The 22,606-nt window shown below is 42.8% G+C and overlaps 1 pseudogene; it reads left to right on the forward strand.

Moving 5' to 3' along the window:
* The first annotated feature begins 12,459 nt into the window (after nt 1–12,459).
* Nucleotides 12,460–13,598, forward strand: LOC121488822 (annotated as a pseudogene).
* The last annotated feature ends 9,008 nt before the right edge of the window (nt 13,599–22,606 follow it).

Consider the following 22,606-nt stretch of genomic DNA (forward strand, 5'->3'; position numbering starts at 1 on the left):
TCTGTCTTCATGGTCTTTTAATTGTTTGTCTCTTTTTCCTCAGTTTCCCTCTTTGCCATCAACTTGTCTTCTATGTCACTCACTCTTTCTTCCACCTCGTTAACCCTCGTCGTTAGGACTTCTAGTTTGGATTGCATCTCATTCAATTGATTTTTAATTTCTGCCTGATTAGATCTAAATTCTGCACTCATGAAGTCTCTTGAGTCCTTTATGCTTTTTTCTAGAGCCACCAGTAGCTTTATAATAGTGCTTCTGAATTGGCTTTCTGACATGGAATTTTAAAGCAAATTCTGTAACTCTGTGGTAGAGAGGACTGTTTCTGATTCTTTCTTTTGAGGTGAGGATTTCCTTCTAGTCATTTTGCTCAGTGCAGAGTGGCCAAAAACAAGTTGTATTGGGAAAAGGAGAAAATGGGAGGAGAGAAAGAAGGAAAGAAAAGAGAAAAAGAAAAAAGAATAAAGGAAGAAAAAAAGAAAAAAAGAGAAGGAAAAGAGAAAGAAAAAGAAGAAAGGGAAAAAAGGGTGGGGGAAGCAAGCAGAAATCAAAAAGCAAAAAAACAAAACAAAACAAAACAAAAAAACACGGGGAAGTATCTTCTGATTCTGTATACTTTAAGTCCGTTGACTTCCCCCTGGAACTTGTCCGTCTAGCTGGTCTTCTGGGGGAGGCGCCTGTTGTACTTATTTTCAGGTGTTAGCACTTGGGGGAGCTGCTCAGCCGCCAGCCTGGTGCAGTGCTCAGTGGGGATTGTTTACTCCATGACGCCCCAGGAGGAACAACACCAGTGGTGGCGGCCAGCTCTGGAGCTCTGGAGTCAGCTCCCGCATTAACTACAGAGCTCTCCCTCTGCAGGGGCCTGGATGCTCCGGGGTGGGGCCGCTGATCTGCTCAGCTTGGGGCAGGAGCGTCCTTACTGTCCTGGGCCCTCCTGGCCTCTGCCTGTCCCGGGGAAGGCCGGATCCTGGGCTGTGTCCCTGGCGCCCTGTGTTCGGGGGCCTGTGCTGTTGGATTCGGGCTCCTGGCTGCTCAGCCCCCTCCGGGAGCCGCCACCCGAGCCCATCCGAGCTCCTCCCGGTCCAGCCCTTTAGGGAGCTCTGCGTGCTCTCCCCAGGGCGCAGGTGTCTGTTAGTCTCCCAGGGAGCCTGAGGGCACCCCCGCCCTCCTGGGGTCCTGCTCTAACTCCCTGCAAGCGCCTTTCCACCCAGGAAGATTGGTGAAGCTCCTGCTTCTCCGGGTCGGGGCTCTCCTGTCCAGGGAACACTAGCCCCGGCCTTACCCGGGCTCCTCGTGGGGCCCCTCCCCCTTAGATGCCTTTTGTTTCTTTATTTCTATTTTCCCCGTCTTCCTACCTTGATAGAAGCCGAACTCTTCTACTGTAGCATTCCAGCAGTTCTCTCTTTAAATCTCACGCGGAGGGATTCCTGGGTGGCAGAGCGGTTTAGCGCCTGCCTTTGGCCCAGGGCACGATCCTGGAGACTGGGGGTCGAGTCCCACGTCGGGCCCCCAGTGCATGGAGCCTGCTTCTCCCTCTGCCTGTGTCTCTGCCTCTCTCTCTCTGTGTGTGACTATCATAAATAAATTTTAAAAAATTAAAAGAAAATAAATATCAGGCCGAATTAGTAGATTTTCAGGATGATTTGAAGGTTATCTAGGTAATTTGATGGGGACAGGTGATTTGGGGACCCTACTCTTCCACCATCTTGCCCCTCCTCCATTCCTCAACATCTTAAAAGCCATCTCCGAAAAGCCCACAACAAATATCATTCTCAATGGGGAAGCACTGGGAGCCTTTCCCCTAAAAATCAGGAACACGACAGGGATGTCCACTCTCACCCCTGCTATTCAACATAGTACTAGAAATCCTAGCCTCAGCAATCAGGCAACAAAAAGAAAAAAAGGCATTCAAATTGGCAAAGAAGTCAAACTCCCCCTCTTCACAGATGACATGATACTGTACATAGAAAACCCAAAAGACTCCACCCCAAGATAGCTTGAACTCACACAGCAATTTGGCAGTGCAGCAGGATAAAAAACCAATATCCAGAAATCAGTGGCATTTCTATACACTACCAATGAGACTGAAGAAAGAGAAATTAATGAGTCAATCCCATTTACAATTGCACGCAAAAACATAAGATACCGAGGAATAAACCTCACCAAAGAGGTAAAGGAACTATACCCTAAAAACTATAGAACACTTCTTAAAGAAATTGAGGAAGACACAAAGAGATGGAAAAATATTCCACGTTCATGGGTTGGAAGAATTATATTGTGAGAATGTCAATGCTACCCAAGACAATTTACACATTTAATGCAATATTTACAAAAATACCATGAACTTTCTTCAGAGTGTTGAAACAAATCATCTTAGGATATGTCTGGAATCAGGAAAGACCTCAAATACCCAGGGAATATTGAAAAAGAAAACCAAAACCAGGGGCATCATGATGCCAGATTTCAAGTTGTACTACAAAGCTGTGATCATTAAGACAGTGTGGTACTGCACAAAAACTAAAACATAGATCAATGGAACAGAAGAGAGATTCCAGAAATGGGCCCTCAAATCTATGGTCATCTAATATTCGACCAAGCAGGAAAGACTATCCACTGGAAAAAAGATATTCATGTGCAATAATAAATGGTGCTGGGAAAGGTGGACATCCACATGCAGAAGAATGAAACTAGGCCACTCTCTTTCACCATACACAAAGATAAACTCAAAATGGATGAAAGATCTAAATGTGAGACAAGATTCCATCAAAATCCTAGAGGAGAACACAGGCAACACCCTTTTTGAATATCGGCCACAGTAACTTCTTGCAAGATACATCCACGAAGGCAAAAGAAACAAAAGCAAAAATGAACTATTGGGACTTCATCAAGATAAGAAGCTTTTGCACAGCAAAAGAACCAGTCAACAAAACTAAAAGACAACCTACAGAATGGGAGAGGGTATTTGCAAATGACATATCAAATAAAGGACTAGTATCCAAGATCTATAAAGAAATTATGAAACTCAACAGCAAAGAAACAAACCAATCATGAAATGGGCAAAAGACATGAAGAGAAATCTCACAGAGGAAGACATAGACATGGCCAACATGCATATGAGAAAATGCTCCTCATCACTTGCCATAAGGGAAACACAAATCAAAACCACAATGAGATACCACCTCACACCAGTGAGAATGGGGAAAATTAACATGGCAGGAAACGACAAATGTTGGAGAGGATGCGGAGAAAAGGGAACCCTCTTACACTGTTGGTGGGAATGTGAACTGGTGCAGCCATTCTGGAAAACTGTGTGGAGGTTCCTCAAAGAGTTAAAAATAGACCTGCCCTGTGACCCAGCAATTGCACTGTTGGGGATTTACCCCAAAGATACAGATGCAATGAAACGCCGGGACACCTGCACCCCGATGTTTATAGCAGCAATGTCCACAATTGCCAAACTGCGGAAGGAGCCTCGGTGTCCATCGAAAGATGAATGGATAAAGAAGATGTGGTTTATGTATACAATGGAATATTACTCAGCCATTAGAAATAACAAATTCCCACCATTTGCTTCGACGTGGATGGAACTGGAGGGTATTATGCTGAGTGAAGTAAGTCAATCGGAGAAAGACAAACATTATATGGTCTCATTCATTTGGGGAATATAATAGTGAAAGGGAATATCAGGGAAGGGAGGAGAATTGTTTGGGAAATTTCAGAAAGGGAGACAGAACATAAAGACTCCTAACTCTGGAAACCAACTGGGGATGGTGGAAGGGGAGGAGGGCAGGGGTTGGGGGTGAATGGGTGTCGGCACTGAGGGGGGCACTTGACTGGATGAGCACTGGGTGTTATGCTATACATTGGCAAATTGAACTAAAAAATATATACAAAAGAAAAAAAGAAGAGAAAGAAATAAAGAAAGAAGAAAGAAAGAAAGAAAGAAAGAAAGAAAGAAAGAAAGAAAGAAAGAGTAAGAAAGAAAGGAAGGAAGAAGGAAAGAGTAAGAAAGAAAGGAAGGAAGGAAAGGGAGAAAGAAAAAGAAATTGAACTTTGATAAAGATAAATGGATCAACTCCTTAAGAAAAATATTTTTTAAGTATGTGTACACCAAATAAGCTTTGGCATACTTGGGAAAAATAAAAGCAAAAGAAGAGGGGCGGGGCAAGATGGCGGAAGAGTAGGGTCCCCAAGTCACCTGTCCACAACAAATTCCCAGGTAACTTTCAAATCATCCTGAAAACCTACGAATTCGGCCTGAGATTTAAAGAGGGAACACCTGGAAGGCTACAGTGACAAGAGTTCGCGCTTCTATCAAGGTAGGAAGACGGGGAAAAAGATATAAAGAAACAAAAGGCCTCCAAGGGGGAGGGGCCCCGCGAGGAGCCGGGCTAAGGCTGGGGCGAGTGTCCCCAGGACAGGAGAGCCCCGTCCTGGAGAAGCAGGAGCTGCACCAACCTTCCCGGGTGGAAACAGGCTCGCAGGGAGTTGGAGCAGGACCCCAGGAGGGCGGGGATGTCCTCAGGCTCCCTGGGACACTAACAGACACCTGTGCCCCGGGGAGAGTGCGCCGAGCTCCCTAAAGGGCTGCAGCGCGCACGGCTGGACCCGGGAGCAGCTCGGAGTAGCTCGGAGGGGCTCGGGCGGCGGCTCCGCGGACGGGACTGTGCACCCGGGAGCGCAAATTCAACAGCGCAGGCCCGGGAACACAGGGTGCCGGGGACACAGCCCAGGATCCGGCCTCCCCTCGGCCTCCCCCCGGGACAGGCAGAGGCTGGAGGGCCCAGGACAGCAAGGACGCTCCAGTCCCGAGCTGAACAGATCAGCGGCCCACCCGGGAGCATCCAGGCCCTGCAGACGAAGAGCTCTGATAGTTACTGTGGGAGCTGACTCTAGGGCTGGAGACCTGGCCACCGCCACTGGGGTTGTTCCTCCTGGGGACTCACAGGATAAACAACCCCCACTAAGCTTCACAGTGGCCTCACAGGATAAACAGGTTAAACAACATTCACTGAGCCTGCACCAGGCAGGGGGCTGAGCAGCTCCCCCAAGTGCTGACACCTGAGAATCAGCAGAGCAGGCCCCTCCCGCTGAAGACCAGCTAGACAGACAGGGGAAAAACAAATTATTGACCAAGCAGCACTGGAGGGTTCCAGGGGAAGTCAAGGGATTTATAGTATACAGAATCAGAGGATACTCCCCCTTGTTTTTTGTCTTCTGTTTGCTTCCACCCCCTTTTTTTCTTTTCTTCTTTTCTTTCCCCCCCCTTTTTTCTCTTTTTTCTTTTTCTTTTCTTCTTTCTCTTCTCTCTTTTTCTCCTTTTCCCAATACAATTTGTTTTTGGCCACTCTGCACTGAGCAAAATGACTAGAAGGAAAACCTCACCTCAAAAGAAAGAATCAGAAACAGTCCTCTCTCACACAGAGTTACAGAATTTGCTTTACAATTCCATGTCAGAAAGCCAATTCAGAAGCACTATTATAAAGCTACTTGTGGCTCTAGAAAAAAGCATAAAGGACTCAAGAGACTTCATGTCTGCATAATTTAGATCTAATCAGGCAGAAATTAAAAATCAATTGAATGAGATGCAATCCAAACTAGAAGTCCTAAAGACGAGGGTTAACGTGGTGGAAGAATAAGTGAGTGATATAGAAGACAAGTTGATGGCAAAGAGGGAAACTGAGGAAAAAAGAGACAAACAAAAAATCATAAGGTTAGATTAAGGGAAATAAGTGACACCCTGAGGAAGAAAAATCTACATTTAATTGGGGTTCCTGAGGGCGCCGAAAGGCACAGAGGGCCAGAATATGTATTTGAACAAATCATAGGTGAAAACTTTCCTAATCTGGGAAGGGAAACAGGCATTCAGATTCAGGAAATTGAGAGATTCCCCCCCCCCCAAAATCAATAAAAACCGCTCAACACCTCGACATTTAATAGTGAAGCTTACAAATTCCAACAATAAAGAGAAGATCCTTAAAGCAGCAAGAGACAAGAAATCTCTTACTTTTATGGGGAGAAATATTAGATTCACAGCAGACCTCTCCACAGACACCTGGCAGGCCAGAAAGGGCTGGCAGGATATATTCAGGGTCCTAAATGAGAAGAACCTGCAGCCAAGAATACTGTATCCAGCAAGGCTCTCATTCAGAATAGAAGGAGAGATAAAGAGCTTCCAAGATTGGCAGAAACAGATAGAATATGTGACCACCAAACCAGCTCTGCAAGAAATATTAAAGTGGACCCTGTAAAAGAAAGAGGAAGTCCAAGGAAACAATCCACAAAATCAGGGACTGAATAGGTATCATGATGACACTAAACGCATATCTGTCAATAGTAACCCTGAACGTGAATGGGCTTAATGACCCCATCAAAAGGCACAGGGTTTCAGACTGGATAAAAAAGCAGGATCCATCTATTTGCTGTCTGCAAGAGACTCATTTTAGACAGAAGGACACCTACAGCCTGAAAATAAAAGGTTGGAGAGCCATGTACCATTCAAATGGTCCTCAAAAGAAAGCAGGGATAGCCATCCTTATATCAGATAAACTAAAGTTTATCCTGAAGACTATAGTGAGAGATGAAGAGGGACACTATATCATACTTAAAGGATCTATCCATCCAGAGGACTTAACAATCATCAATATATATGCCCCGAACATGGGAGCTGCCAAGTATATCAATCAATTAATAACCAGAGTTAAGACATATTTATATAATAATACACTTATACTTGGTGACTTCAATCTAGCACTTTCTACACTCGATAGGTCTTCTAAGCACAACATATCCAAAGAAATAAGAGCTTTCAAAGATACACTGGACCAGATGGATTTCAAGATATTTACAGAACTTTACGCCCAAATGCAACTGAATACATATTCTTCTGAAGTGCACATGGAACTTTCTCCAGAAGAGACCACATATTGGGTCACAAATCAGGTCTTCACCGATACCAAAAGATTGGGATCGTCTCCTGCGTATTTTCAGATCATAATGCTTTGAAATCAGAACTAAATCACAAGAAGAAGTTTGGAAGGATTTCAAACACGTGGAGGTTAAGGACCATCCTGCTAAAAGATGAAAAGGTCAACCAGGAAACTAGAGAAGAATTAAAAAGATTCATGGAAACTAATGAGAATGAAGATACAACCATTCAAAGTCTTTGGGATACAGTGCAATTGCTGGGTTGTAGGGTAGCTCTATTTTTTAACTCTTTGAGGAACCTCCACACAGTTTTCCAGAGTGGCTGCACCAGTTCACATTCCCACCAACAGTGTAAGAGATTTCCCTTTTCTCCACATCCTCTCCAACATTTGTGGTTTCCTGCCTTGTTAATTTTCCCCATTCTCACTGGTGTGAGGTGGTATCTCATTGTGGTTTTGATTTGTATTTCCTTGATGGCAAGTGAGGCAGAGCATTTTCTCATGTGCATGTCTATGTCTTCCTCTGTGAGATTTCTCTTCATGTCTTTTGCCCATTTCATGATTGGATTGTTTGTTTCTTTGGTGTTGAGTTTAGTAAGTTCTTTATATATCTTGGAAACTAGCCCTTTATCTGATACGTCATTCCCCCAACGATACAGATGCAATGAAATGCCGTGACACCTGCACCCCGATGTTTATAGCAGCAATGTTCACAATAGCCAAACTGTGGATGGAGCCTCGGTGTCCATGGAAAGATGAATGGATAAAGAAGATGTGGTTTATGTATACAATGGAATATTACTCAGCCATTAGAAATGACAAATACCCACCATTTGCTTCAACGTGGATGGAACTGGAGGATATTATGCTGAGTGAAATAAGTCAATCGGAGAAGGACAAACATTATATGGTCTCATTCATTTGGGGAATATAAATAATAGTGAAAGGGAATATAAGGGAAGGGAGAAAAAATGTGTGGGAAATATCAGAAAGGGAGACAGAACATGAAGACTCCTAACTCTGGGAAATGAACTAGGGGTGGTGAAAGGGGAGGTGGGTGGGGGGTGGGGGTGACTGGGTGACGGGCACTGAGGGGGACACTCGACGGGATGAGCACTGGGTGTTATTCTGTATGTTGGCAAATTGAACACCAATAAAAATTATTATTATTTATTATTTATTAATTTATTATTTATTATTATATTATAATTATTAATTATAATTATAATATTATTTATTATTTTATTGTTATTAACACCAAGGAAATACAAACGATTTTAAAAACATATTATGAGCACCTATATGCCAATAAATTAGGCAATCTAGAAGAAATGGACACATTCCTGGAAAACCACAAACTACCAAAACTGGAACAGGAAGAAATAGAAAACCTGAACAGGCCAATACCAGGGAGGTAATTGAAGCAGTCATTAAAAAGCAAAAGAAGAAACATGTAAGTATACAGTCATAATGAGAGATCCTATCCTCTCTTAGTAATTGATAGAATACAGAAACATGAAATTAGTTATGATACAGAAAAATTTAGAAAGTAATTAACTGGGATACCTGTTTGGCTGAGTCAAAAGTGCATGGGATTCTTGACCTTGGGGTTGCAAGTTTTAACTTTTTTAAAAAATATTTTATTTATTTATTCATGAGAGACGCACAGAGAGAGGCAAAGACACAGACAGTGGGAAAAACAGGCTCCTCCGTCTCAGGGAGACTGTGCAGGACTTGATCCCTGGACCCGGGATCACGCCCTGAGCTGAAGGCAGATGATCAACCCCTGGGTCACCCAGGCGTCCCAACAATGGAAAATTTTAAATATGCTGAATTAATAATGAAAAAACAGCATCAAAATTTGCAAGTTGCTGCTAAATGGCTGCTCAAAGGCAAAGTTTACATATGAAATACACGTATTATAAAACAAGAAAGGGGGGATCCCTGTGTGGCTCAGCTGTTTAGCACCTATCTTCATTCTAGAACATGATCCTGAAGTCCTGGGATTGAGTCCCGCATCGGGCTCCCTGCATGGAGCCTGCTTCTCCCTCTTCTAGTGTCTCTGCCTCTCTCTCTCTCTCTCTCTGTCTCTCTCTGTATCTCTCATGAATAAATAAATAAAGTCTTTTAAAAATAAAATAAAAAAGATAACATATTGGTTAGTATGAGCAAGATGGCAAGAGTAGGAAACCCTAGGCCCTTGTTCTCCCACAGAACCACAAACACAATATTGACCAAAGTAGCTTTACGAATGTTCTATAAACCAGTAAAGAACCCACAGCAACATGGGGTGCCTGGGTGATTCCATAGGTTATGCTGAGCATAGAGCCTACTTAAAAAAGGGAGGGCACCTAGGAGGCTCCCTCAGTTAAGTAACTGACTCTTGATTTCCACTCAGGTCATGATCTCAGGTCATGAGAACCAGCCCCACCTTGGGCCACACACAGGGCTCTGAGTCTGCTTAAGATTCTCTCTCCCTCACCCTCTGCCCCTCCCCTCACTCTCTCTGTGTGTGCTCACTCTCTCTCTCTGAAACAACAACAACAAAAAAAGCATTTGTAGCAACAAACACACAAGCAGGAAAAAGTTGCATTCAAAACATTCCAAACAAAATTTCATGGCACTTTTGATCACCCTTGCCTACTCCCTCCCTGGCATGGATTTAGGAGGAAACTGCTCGACTTACGGTAGGGACCAGAAGGATGAAAGGGAAAAAGTGGGAGTTGTCTGCAAAGGTCTGACTTGTCTAGGGGTTACTGGAGGGACTGGTTTTTGTCTTGCCTGGCTTACAGTGGTGACAGAAATAGTGGATTAGTTTGAATATCAGATCGGAAGCTGATGAAAGCAGTGGTGGATGCCAGAGAATGGTGGAGAGCTGCAGGGGACTTTTGGGTACCTGGGGGCAAGATATTAATTATGGGCAGAGGAATACAATAGAACATCTAAGGCCTTGAGGAGAAGCAGGGTGAGACTCTTAGGAAAATAAGACTTTTAAAAAGCAGCTATGTATACAGAGAATTAGGGGGGAAATAAAAAGCATACACACAGGCCCAAGAATGATATGTGACCAAAAGAACTTAAGCCTTCATTCTGCAATGGTCAATGAATATCTTCCCCTGTATGGAGTCAGTTTACAGAAACTGGGAGAAACATCAGTTTTTTCAAATGTTCAGTTTTCAACAGAATATCACAAGGCATACAAGGAAGCAGGAAAACATGATCCATTCAAAGGAACAAAATAAATCTCCAGAAAGTGACCTTAAAGAAATTGGATTTCAGGGATTCCTGGGTGGCGCAGCGGTTTAGCGCCTGCCTTTGGCTCAGGGCGCGATCCTGGAGACCCGGGATAGAATCCCAAGTCGGGCTCCTGGTGCATGGAGCCTGCTTCTCCCTCTGCCTATGTCTCTGCCTCTCTCTCTCTGTGTGCGTGTGACTATCATAAATTAAAAAAAAATACAGATTTCAAACTTATTTGGCAAAGACTTTGAACCAACTGCCTTAAATATGTTCAATGGACTAAGAACACATATATAGATCTAAAGGAAGTCAGGAAAACAAAATAAGAACATATTTTTATATGCCAATATATGAACAAAATGAGAATGTTTGACAGAGACAGAAATTCTAGAAATCCAGTATCTGATCTAGCACATCTGGAGTTTGAAACCTGTCATTCTATCTTAACAAGTAAAAAGCTAAAGGAACTGAAAATCAACAACTCTTCTGAGAACTGAAGTAAGTTCACAGGGTAAACTGCTGACTTATCAATCAGAGAGACAGGACAGGTGGATACAAAGAATCAGAACATACCTAAAGAGAAACCCATGAGCAGAAGCCTCTCGGGGAACCAGTATCTGGGTAGGGAAACTGATAAGCTGAATCTGATAAACTGCTGGAGGCTCAGTGTAGACTGGCCTAAAATGAAAAAACTCCAGGAGAGCTCCTGTCTTAAATAGGTGTGCCTACTATTTTGTGATTTTTATCTCTAGAAGCCTTACCATGTTCTCACAGCAAAGAATGGAGATAAATCGCCTGTGCTTCCAGCAGGGGAAAAGAAAAAAGGAACCATTTTGAAATATGCCAGAGCACTATGTTCTTAACAAAGCTTGCCTTTAAAAGAACTATATCACAAACCCTAACTCATTCAGGTACTATCAAAGCATAACCAACCTGCATGAAGGGAAATATTCAATGTCAGCCTCTCTAGCCATCCTGTCCCACCTGAAGGAGGGGGGAAACTGAGAAACACTTGTGAAGTTCACAGCCCAGGGACACTGCATCACTAGAAAACTGAGAACTAATCATAATTTCATTAACTATGCAATGTTTAACCTCCCCCTACATCTTAATGCCATATCAATAAAAGTCTATTTACCACAGATCCTCTTACCCAAGAAGACAGAGAAAATGAAGAGCTCAATAAAAATCTGCTTTTTCTCCATTTCCTGCTTCTATCCTTGCTAGGACAGGCATCTCCATCCCATTTGACACATGCCTTGTAATGCAAATAGCATATGTCCTCCTTGTAAGGGACAAGGAGCTAATGATTTCTCTAGAACAGATAGCATCTAAGGAAGGACCAGGTGAGAATGACCAGATGAAGTGATCATATGTGTATTCCACACCACCAGAGATAAACATCTCAACGCCAAGACCCCTGGCTCCAAGGAATAACACCTGGGCCCTCATCTTTGTTCTAATCTGTTCCTGGATATCTAAGAGGACATGGACATTGGACCACTGTCCTCAGTAAAAAAAACCCAGACTCCAAAGACTCCTTCCTTTCCTTGATGGGTCCCCCAGACACTCTGTATCTGCACTCTCTATAGATCTTTGATAAACTCTGCTTTCACCTCCTGCTGATTTCCATATGCACAGACCTCTTGGCTGGTCTGCAGGATTCCCTCTGGATCTCTGGACCAGCCTGCTAGCATCACCAGTACATCATATATGTATTTCAAGAGAAATCACAAGCATACTAACAAGCAAAAAACACAGTTTAAAGAGATAGAGGAAGCATCAGAACCAGACTCAGATATGGCAGGGATGTTGGAATCATCAGAATAGGATTTTTTAAAACTATTATTAATTAATATGTTAAGAACATATTGTTCAAGTATTCTATTTCCTTATTTAGTCAAAAATAATTTGGCCATATATGGGAGGGTTTCTCTATGGGCTTTCTATTCTATTCCATTGGTCTCTATGTCTGTCTTTATGCCAGTACCACATTGTTATGATTACTGTATGTTATGATCACTATAGCTTTGTAGTAAGTTTTTTAAATCACTCAGACCTAAAAGACAAACAGACACTGAAATCAGTAACAGCAGAATACACATTTTTCTTAAGTGCATAGGAAACATTTCTCCAGCATAGACCATATGTGCGGCTACAAAACAAGTCTTTAAAAATTTAGAAAGATTGAAATCATACAAAACATCTTTTTTGATTATGATGGAATGAAACCAGAAATCAATACCAGAAGGAGCTCTCTGATCCTCCCTGTTCATCAGATAGTGGCATCTTCTGGTGCAGTGCCAGCCATGTCCCTAAGACACAGTGATGAAGATTGCAGTAAATGGATTTGACTGTATTGGGCGCCTGGTCACCAGGGCTGCTTTTAAGTCTGGTAAAGTGGGTATTGTCACCATCAGTGATCCCTTCATTGACCTCAACTGCATGGTCTTCATATTCCAGTATGATTCCAACCACTGCAAATTCAACAACATGGTCAAGCATGGGAAACTTACCATCAATGAAAAGTTCATCTCCATCTTCCAGGAGCGAGATCCTGCCAACATCAAGTAAGGTGATGCTGGTGCTGAGTATGTTGTGGAGTCCACTGGGGTCTTTACCACCATGGAGAAGGCTGGGGCTCACTTGATGAGTACAGGCAAGAGGGTCATCATCTCTGCCCCTTCTGCTGATGTTCCCATGTTTGTGATGCGTGTGAACCATGCAAAGTATGACAACTTCCTCAAGATTGTCCACAATGCCTCCTGCACCACCAACTACTTGGCCCCTCTGGCCAAGGTCATCCATGACAACTTTGAAATCATGGAGGGACTCATGATCACAGTCCATGCCATCACTGCCACTGAGAAGAACGTGAATGGTCCCTCTGGGAAGCTGTGGCATGATGGCTGAAGGCCTGTCCAGAAAATCATCCCTGCTTCTACTGGCGCTGCCAAGGCTGTAGGCAAGTTCATCCCTGAGCTGAATGGAAAGCTTAATGTCATGGCCTTCCACGTCCCCACCTTCAATATGTCGTTATGGATCTAACCTGCTGCCTGGAGAAAGCTGCCAAATATGACGACATCAAGAAGGTGATGAAGCAGGCATCAGAGGGTCCCATCAAGGGCATCCTGGGCCACACTGAGGGCCAGGATATCTCCTGTGATTTCAAGAGTGACACACACTCTTCCCCTTTCAATGCTAGGACTGGCATTAATCTCAATGACCACTGTGTCAAAGCTTATTTCCTGGTATGACAGTGAATTTGGCTATAGCAAATAGGTGGTAGACCTTATAGTCCACCTGCCCTCCCAAGAGCAAGAGAAAGAGAGAGGTGCTCAGCTGCTGGGAAGTTCTAGCCCCAACTCATCCCCCAACACACTGATAATCTCCCAAGCCCTACACAGTTTCGATCCTATACTGTCTGAAGAAGGGGTTTGAGGAGCCCTACCTTGTCATGTACCATCAATAAAGTACACTGTACCAAGCCCCCGCCAAAATAGCAGAATGAAAATGGAAAAATCCACAAATATATGAAAATAAAAAACACATTCAAATATCAATGAGTCAAAGAAAAAGTCAAAAGGGAAATTAGAGGGGCACCTGGGTGGCACAGTCAGTTGGGCATCCAACTCTTGGTTTTGGCTCTGGTCATGAAATCAGTATTGTGGGACCAAGCCCCATGTTGGGCTCTGTGCTCAGCACAGAGTTGGCTTGAGATTCTCTCTCCCCCTCTCCCTCTGCCCCTCCCTCTTGTGCTTTCTCTCTTTCTTTAAAATAAACAAATCATTTTAAAAAGAGAGATTAGAAAATATCTTGAAACAAATGAAAATGAAAACACAACATATCGAAACTTATAAGATGCAGTACCCATTTTCAGAGTAGAATCTAGCAATCCATCACCCAAATATGACACTCAGTGCTCATCCAAACAAGTGCTCTCCTTAATACATATCACCCACTTAGCCCCCACCTCCCCTCCAGCCACTCTCAGTTTGTCCCCTTAACTATAGAGTCTCTTATGGTGTGCCTCCATCTCTGTTTTTATCTTTATTTTTCCTTCTCTTCCTCTGTGTTCATCTCTTTTGTTTCTTAAATTCCACATATCAGTGAAATCATCTGATATTAGTCTTTCTCTGATTGACTTATTAGTTTACCATAATATACTCTAGTTTCATCCACATAATTTCAACCAGTAATATTTCATTCTTCTGATGGCTAAATAATATACCACATCTTCCTTATCCAGTCATCTGTCAGGGGACATCTGGGCTCTTTCCATAGTTTGGCTATCGTGGACATTGCTACTATGAACACTGGAGTGCATATGCCACTATGTTTATACCCTTTGGATAAATATTTAGTAGTGCAATTGCTGGGTCAGAGTGTCTTCTTTTTTTTTGGAATTTATTTATTTGACAGAGAAATAGAGAGAGCCAGAGAACACAAGCAAAGAGGAATGGCAGAGGGAGAGGGTGTGGCAGGTTCCTTGCTTAGCAAGGAGCCCAAAGCAGGGCTCAGTCCCAGGCCTCCGGGATCATGGCCAAACCGAAGGCAGATGCTTAACTGACTGAGCCACTCAGGTGCCCTGAGCCACTTCTATTTTTAACATTTTGAGGAACCTCCCTACTGTTTTCCAGACTGGCTGCACCAGCTTGCATCCACCAACAGTGTAACAGGGTTCCCCTTTTTCCTCTTCTTCAACATCTGTTGTTTCCCAAGTTGTTAATTTTAGCCATTCTGACTGGTGTGAGGTGGTATTCCTTGTGGTTTTGATTTGTATTTGCCTGATGCTGAGTGACGTTGAGCACTTCTTCATGTGTCTGTTGGCCATCTCTATGTCTTCTTTGGAGAAATGCCTGTTCATATCTTCTGCCCATTTCTTGGCTGGATTTTTTGTTTTCTAAGTGTTGTTTGATAAGTTCTTTATACATTTTGGATATTAGCCCTTTATCTGATAAAACATTTGCAAATATCTTCTCCCATTCCGTATTTGTCCTTTAGTGTTGTTGACTGTATATTTGCTGTGGAGAAGCTTTTTATCTTAATGAAGTCCCAGTAGTTAATTTTTGCTTTTGTTTCCCTTGCTTTTAGAAAGAGGTGTCTAGCAAGAAGTTGTTATGGCTGAGGTCAAAGAGACTGCTGCCTGTGTTCCTCTCTAGGATTTTGCTGGATTCCTGTCACATTTAGGTCTTTCATCCATTTTGAGTTTGTCTTTGTGTATGGTGTAAGAGAATGGCCCAGTTTCATTCTTCTGCTTGTAGCTGTCCAATTTTCCCGTCACCATTTGTTGAAAAGACTGTCTTTTCCCATTGAATATTCTTTCCTGCTTTGTTGAAGATTAGTTGACCATAGAGTTAAGGGTCCATTTCTAGATTCTGTACTCTGTATCATTGTTTTTGGTGCAATTGCAAATGGGATCAATTCTTTGATTTCCCTTTCTGATGCTTCATTGTTGTTGTATAGAAATGCAGCAAACTTCTGTGTGTTGATTCTATATCCCGTGATTTTGCTGAATTCCTGTATTGGTTTTAGCAATTTTTTGTATCCAAGTTTATCAGGGACATGGGGCTGTAACTCTCCTTTTCTGGTGGGGTCTTTGTCTGGTTTTGGATCAGAGTAACGCTGGTCCCATAGAGTTTGAAAGTTTTCTTTTCATTTCTATTTTTTGAAACAGTTTCAGAAGAAAAGATATTCATTCTTCTTTAAATGTTTGGTAGAATTCCACTGGGAGGCCATCTGGCCCTAGACACTGTTTGTTTGGAGATTTTTTATTACTGCTTCAATTTATTTGCTGATTATGGGTCTGTTCAGGTTATTTTTATTTCTTATCATTTCAGTTTTGGTAGTTTATATGTTCCTAGGATTGCATCCATTTCTTCCAGATTGCCTAATTTGTTGGCATATAATTTCTCATAGTATTTTCTTATAGCTGTGGGTTTTTTAAAAAAGATTTTATTTATTTATTCATGAGAGAGAGAGAGAGAGAGAGAGGCAGAGACACAGGCAGAGGGAGAAGGAGGCTCCACGCAGGGAGCCCAATGCCGGACTCGATGCTGGGTCTCCAGAATCAGGCCCCAGGATGAAGGCAGCGCTAAACCATAGAGCCACCCAGGCTGCCCTATAGTTGTGGTTTTTTTGGTGTTGGTTGTGATCTCTCCTTTTTCACTCATGATTTTATTTATTTGAGTCCTTTCTCTTTTCTTTCTGGTAAGTCTGGCCTTATTAATTCTTTCAGAGATCTTATTAATTCTTTCAGAGAACCAGCTCCTAGTTTCAGCGATATGTTCTACTAGTTTTTTTTTTTTTTATCACTGATTTCTGCTCTGATCTTTACTATTTCCCTTCTCCTGCTGGGCTTAGGCTTTATTTGCTATTCTTTTTCCACCTCCTTTAGGTGTAAGGTTAGATTGTGTATTTGAGACTTTTCTTATTTCTTTTTTTTTCTTAAGATTTTATTTATTTATTCATGAGAGACACACACACACACAGAGGCAGAGACACAGGCAGAGGGAGAAGCAGGCTCCATGCAGGGAGCTCAATGTGGGACTCGATCCTGGGACTTCAGGATCATGCCCTGGGCTGAAGGCAGGCGCCAAACCACTGAGTCACCCAGGGATCCCATGACTTTTCTTATTTCTTGGGGAAGTCCTGTATTGCTATATACTTCCCTCTTAGGACCGCTGTTGCTGCATCTCAAAGGTTCTGAACAGTCATGATTTCATTTTCATTTGTTTACATGAAAATTTAATATCAAAGTGCTCATTTCTAATGGAGTAATTTCCTGTATTTGTGCCCATCTTTTTTCTCTCTTAGACACGATTTCTCAATTAGGCATTGTGGCCATTTCTGCATGTATATTGTGTTATCAAATGTCATCCGGTTTGTTGAGAATGATTTTCCAGTTCTATTTAAGAGTACATGGCAGTCTCCCCATTTAGCATGTTAAATATATCATGCCAGCACTTTCTGTCCTGCCAGCTCTCTGTGGAAAGGTCTGCTGCCAGCCTTATGTGTTTACTCTTGTAGGTAAAGACTTCTTGTCCTGAGTGGCTTCCAGGATTTTCTCTTTATCTCTGAAATTTGGAAGCTTCACCATTGTATATTGAGATGTCCTATTTTTAATTGGTTGAGGGGTTCTCTGTGCCTCCTGGACTTGAATGCCTGTTTCTCTTCTATGATTTTGATGGACTCTTGTCTCACATTTAGATCTCTCATCCATTTTGAGTTTGTCTTTGTGTATGGTGTAAGAGAATGGCCCAGTTTCATTCTTCTGCTTGTAGCTGTCCAATTTTCCCGTCACCATTTGTTGAAAAGACTGTCTTTTCCCATTGAATATTCTTTCCTGCTTTGTTGAAGATTAGTTGACCATAGAGTTAAGGTCCATTTCTAGATTCTGTACTCTGTATCATTGTTTTTGGTGCAATTGCAAATGGGATCAATTCTTTGATTTCCCTTTCTGATGCTTCATTGTTGTTGTATAGAAATGCAGCAAACTTCTGTGTGTTGATTCTATATCCGTGATTTTGCTGAATTCCTGTATTGGTTTTAGCAATTTTTTGCCCCCCCCCCCCCCCCCCCCCCCCCCCCCCCCCCCCCCCCCCCCCCCCCCCCCCCCCCCCCCCCCCCCCCCCCCCCCCCCCCCCCCCCCCCCCCCCCCCCCCCCCCCCCCCCCCCCCCCCCCCCCCCCCCCCCCCCCCCCCCCCCCCCCCCCCCCCCCCCCCCCCCCCCCCCCCCCCCCCCCCCCCCCCCCCCCCCCCCCCCCCCCCCCCCCCCCCCCCCCCCCCCCCCCCCCCCCCCCCCCCCCCCCCCCCCCCCCCCCCCCCCCCCCCCCCCCCCCCCCCCCTTATCCCCAGTTTCTCCAGGGACATGGGGCTTTGTAACTCTCCTTTTCTGGTGGGGTCTTTGTCTGGTTTTGGATCAGAGTAACGCTGGCCTCATAGAACGAATTTGGAAGTACTCCATCTCTTTCTATCTTTCCAAACAGCTTTAGTAGAATAAGTATGATTTCTTCTTTAAACGTTTGATAGAATTCTCCTGGGAAGCCATCTGGCCCTGGACTTTTGTGTCTTGGGAGATTTTTGATGACTGCTTCAATTTCCTCCCTGGTTATTGGCCTGTTCAGGTTTTCTATTTCTTCCTGTTCCAGTTTTGGTAGTTTGTGGCTTTCCATGAATGCATCCATTTCTTCTAGATTTCCTAATTTATTGGAGTATAGCTGTTCATAATGTGTTTTAAAATCGTTTGTATTTCCTTGGTGTTGGTTCTTTTTTAAAATCCATCTGATACTCTCTGTCTTTTGATTAGAGGATTTAGCCCATTTACATTCAGAGTAATTATTGAAAGATATAAATTTAGTGCCATTGTATTGCCTGTAAAGTCACTGTTGCTATAGATTGCCTCTGTTCCTTTCTGATCTTTGTTACTTTTTGGGTCTCTCTTCATTCAAAGGATCTCCTTTGATATTTCTTTTCTTTATTTTTTTAGGATTTTATTTATTCATTCATGAGAGACAGAGAGAGAGGCAGAGACACAGGCAGAGGGAGAAGCAGGATCCATGCAGGGAGCCCCATGTGCGACTTGATCATGGGTCTCCAGGATCAGCCCTGGGCCAAAGGCAGGTGCCAAACCGCTGAGCCACCCAGGAATTCCCCCCCTTTGATAATTCTTGCATGAATGGTTTAGTGTTCACAAACTCCTTTAGTTTTTGTTTATCTTGGAAATAACCTTTCTCTCCTTTTATTCTGAATGACAGCCTTGCTGGATAAAGTATTCTTGGCAGCACAATTTCCCCATTTAGCATGTTAAATATATCATGCCAGCACTTTCTGTCCTGCCAGCTCTCTGTGGAAAGGTCTGCTGCCAGCCTTATGTGTTTACTCTTGTAGGTAAAGACTTCTTGTCCTGAGTGGCTTCCAGGATTTTCTCTTTATCTCTGAAATTTGGAAGCTTCACCATTGTATATTGAGATGTCCTATTTTTATTGGTTGGGGGGTTCTCTGTGCCTCCTGGACTTGAATGCCTGTTTCCTTCCCCAGCTTGGGGAAGTTCTTAGCTATGATTTGTTCAAATAACTCTTCTGCCCCACCCCCTTCATCTTCTGGGAGCCCTATATCTGGTTGTTATTTCAATTTATGGAATTGCTGATTTCTTGAAGTTTCCATTCGTGATGCAGTGGTTGTTCTTTTATTTCTATAATAAGGGATTCTCTAATGTCTTCTATGCTTTTTCAAGCCCCACTAGTATCTTTATAATCATTGTTTTATTTTTTTAAGATTTTTATTTATTTATTCATGACAATACACATAGAGGAGAGAGAGAGGCAGAGACACAGGCAGAGGGAGAAGCAGGCTCCATGCAGGGAGCCTGACATGGGACTGGATCCCGGGTCTCTAGGATCATGCCCTGGGCTGAAGGCGGTGCTAAACCGCTGAGCCACCTGGGGCTGCCCTAATCATTGTTTTAAATTCTAGTTCAGTCATCCTATTTATATCCAAATTGATTAAATCCCTGGCAGAGTGTGCTCTCTCCTGTTCTTTCTTTGTGGTGAGCATATGGGGAATTTAAGAAACGAAACAGATAAACATAGAGAAAAGGACGAAAAAATAAAATAAGATAAAATAGAGATGGTAACAAACCATAAGAGATTCCTAAATATAGGAAACAAACAAGGTTGCTGGAGGGATAGTGGGTGGAGTGTGGTGTAACTAGGCAAGGAGCTTTAAGGAGAACACTTGAGGGAGTATATAAGAATCTGGCAGATACAAAAGAAAAGGGATGGTTTAAAAATTACCCGTACATCCTTGGACACTCGTCCCACTGGGGGAGAAGTTTAGTTTCCTTCTCCCTGAATATGAGACCTCAGTGACCTGCTCATGATGAAGGAAATGCAGGGAAGTGATACTCTGTGACTTCCGTGGCTGGCTTTCTGCTGTCTCTCTTGGGACACGTATCCTGGGAGCCCTGGGCCACTATCTGAGAAACCAGCCACTGCGAAGGCACCGTGCTGCAGAGACCGCATAGAGGCCGCTATGCCTTGTGTCTCCCCAGCCCAGATGCCGGGCACGTGGACGAGCCTTCAGATACATCCTGCCCCAGCTTCCAAAGGCTGAAGCCTAAAGCAGGGGGAGGCAGAGACAATCCTTGCCCCACCCCAGCCCTGCCCAGGAGATTGTGTCCTCAGAAACATAACAAATATTTTATTGTTGTTGTTTCAAGCCACTGAGTACTGCAGTGGGGAATCCGCAGTCCCCGTATTGGACCTCAGGGGAGTGTCATTAAATCAGCAAAGGTGCAGGGACGTGTTGGGATGATGAACCCTGATTCAAGATGATTTGGGTTTTTGTAGAGGTTCTGACATACTTCCACAGCTGACAGCAAGACTCTGGAAAAAAAAAAAATTACATGGCTTGTCCTTTTTTTTTTTTTTTTCCCCAGAATTTAAATATTACATAGAACTTCAGAGAATAACATATTCCAGCACCGGGGCCGGGGGGTGGGTGGGTGTGTGAGGAGAACACTTGAAGTAATGAACATTTGGTGTTATATGCAACCGGTGAATCACTAAATTCTACCTCTGAAACTAATAATACAGTATATGTTAATTAAATTGAATTAACTTCTAGAAAATATTTTATTTATAATGGGCAGCCTCGGTGGCTCAGCGGTTTATTTATTTTTTTTTTTTAATTTTGATTTATTTATGATAGTCACAGAGAGAGAAAGAGAGAGAGGCAGAGACATAGGCAGAGGGAGAAGCAGGCTCCATGCACCGGGAGCCCGACGTGGGATTCGATCCCGGGTCTCCAGGATCACGCCCTCGGCCAAAGGCAGGCGCTAAACCGCTGCGCCACCCAGGGATCCCCCGGCTCAGCGGTTTAGTACCACCTTTGGCCCAGGGTGTGATCCTGGAGACCCGGGATGGAGTCCCACATTGGGCTCCCGGCATGGAGCCTGCTTCTCCCTCTGCCTGTGTCTCTGCCTCTCTCTCTCTCTCTCTGTGTGTCTGTCATGAATAAATAAATTAAATCTTAAAAAAAGAAAATATTTTATTTATATATTTTAGAGACAAAGAGTGAGAAAGAGTATGAGTTGGGGGTGGTGAGGGAAGTTAGTGGAAGAGGGAGAAGCAGATCCTCATTGAGGAGGGAGCCTGGTGTGGGACTTTATCCCAGGACCTGAGGTCATGACCCGAACCAAAGGCAGTGGCTTAACCAACTGAGCCACCCACATGCCCCAATTAAATTGAATTTAAGTTAAAAAATTAAAAAAACTTCAATTGAGGAATGGGCAAAGGAGTTGAAAAAATATTCTCCAAAAAAAAAAAAGATCTGCAAATGCATAATATGCACAGGAAAAGATGTTCAACATCACTAATCATTAGTGAGATGCAAATCAAAGCAACAATGAAATTACACCTTACACCCATTACCAAAATAACCACCTGGTCTTCCCACTCCCTAACCCATAAAAAGAGAAAATAACAAGTTTTATGAGGATGTGGAGAAATTGGAATTCTTGTGCACCATACGTGGGGATGTAAAATGGTGCAAACACTGTAAAAACAATACGGAGGCTCTTCAAAAAATGAGTCATAAAATCATCATATGATCTAGCAATTTCACTTCTGTACATATATGCAAAATAATTGAAAACAGCGTCTCAAAGGGATAGTTGTACAACCACGTTTATATTAGCTTTTTTTTTTTTTTTACTATAGTCAAAAGGTGGAACTAACCCAACTATCCATTGACAGATGGATAAACAAAATGTGGTATATATATACCATGGAATAATATTCATCTTTAAAAAGAAATGTGAATTCTGACACATGCTATGTGGATGAACCAGGAAGACAAAATTCTACCTGAAATAAGCCAATCACAAAAAGACAAATATTGTATGATTCCACTTTCATGAGTTATCTAGAGTAGTCAAATCCATAGAGCTAGGAAGTAGAAGGGTGGGATAAATGGGATTTATCCTAGGAATGCAAATATTTAAACATACAAAAATCAACTAACATCACTATTGATAGATTAATACAAAAAATCACACAACCAACTCAATGATACAGAAAAAACATTTGATCAAGCCCAATAACCTTTCATGATAAAAAACATTTAACAAACTATGAATAGGAGTGAACTTCCTCAACACAATGAAAGGCATCTATAGACATCCCCATACAGACTGGATACTTTCCCTGTAAGATCACTTCTATTCAACATTGTACTTAAATTCTACCTAAGGCAATTAGAAAAAAAAGAAAAGGAATTCACATTGGAAAGGAAAAAATAAAAACCATCTCTCTTAGCAAATGACATAATCTTGTGCGTAGAAAATCTTAAAGACTCCACTAAAAAAATTACTAGAACTAGTAAATGAATTTGGCAAGGTTGCAAGATACAGAATCTGTATCTAAAAATTAATTGCATTTATATACACTT

The sequence above is a fragment of the Vulpes lagopus genome, chromosome 4 (assembly GCF_018345385.1).
Source record: "Vulpes lagopus strain Blue_001 chromosome 4, ASM1834538v1, whole genome shotgun sequence".
NCBI lineage: Eukaryota > Metazoa > Chordata > Mammalia > Carnivora > Canidae > Vulpes > Vulpes lagopus.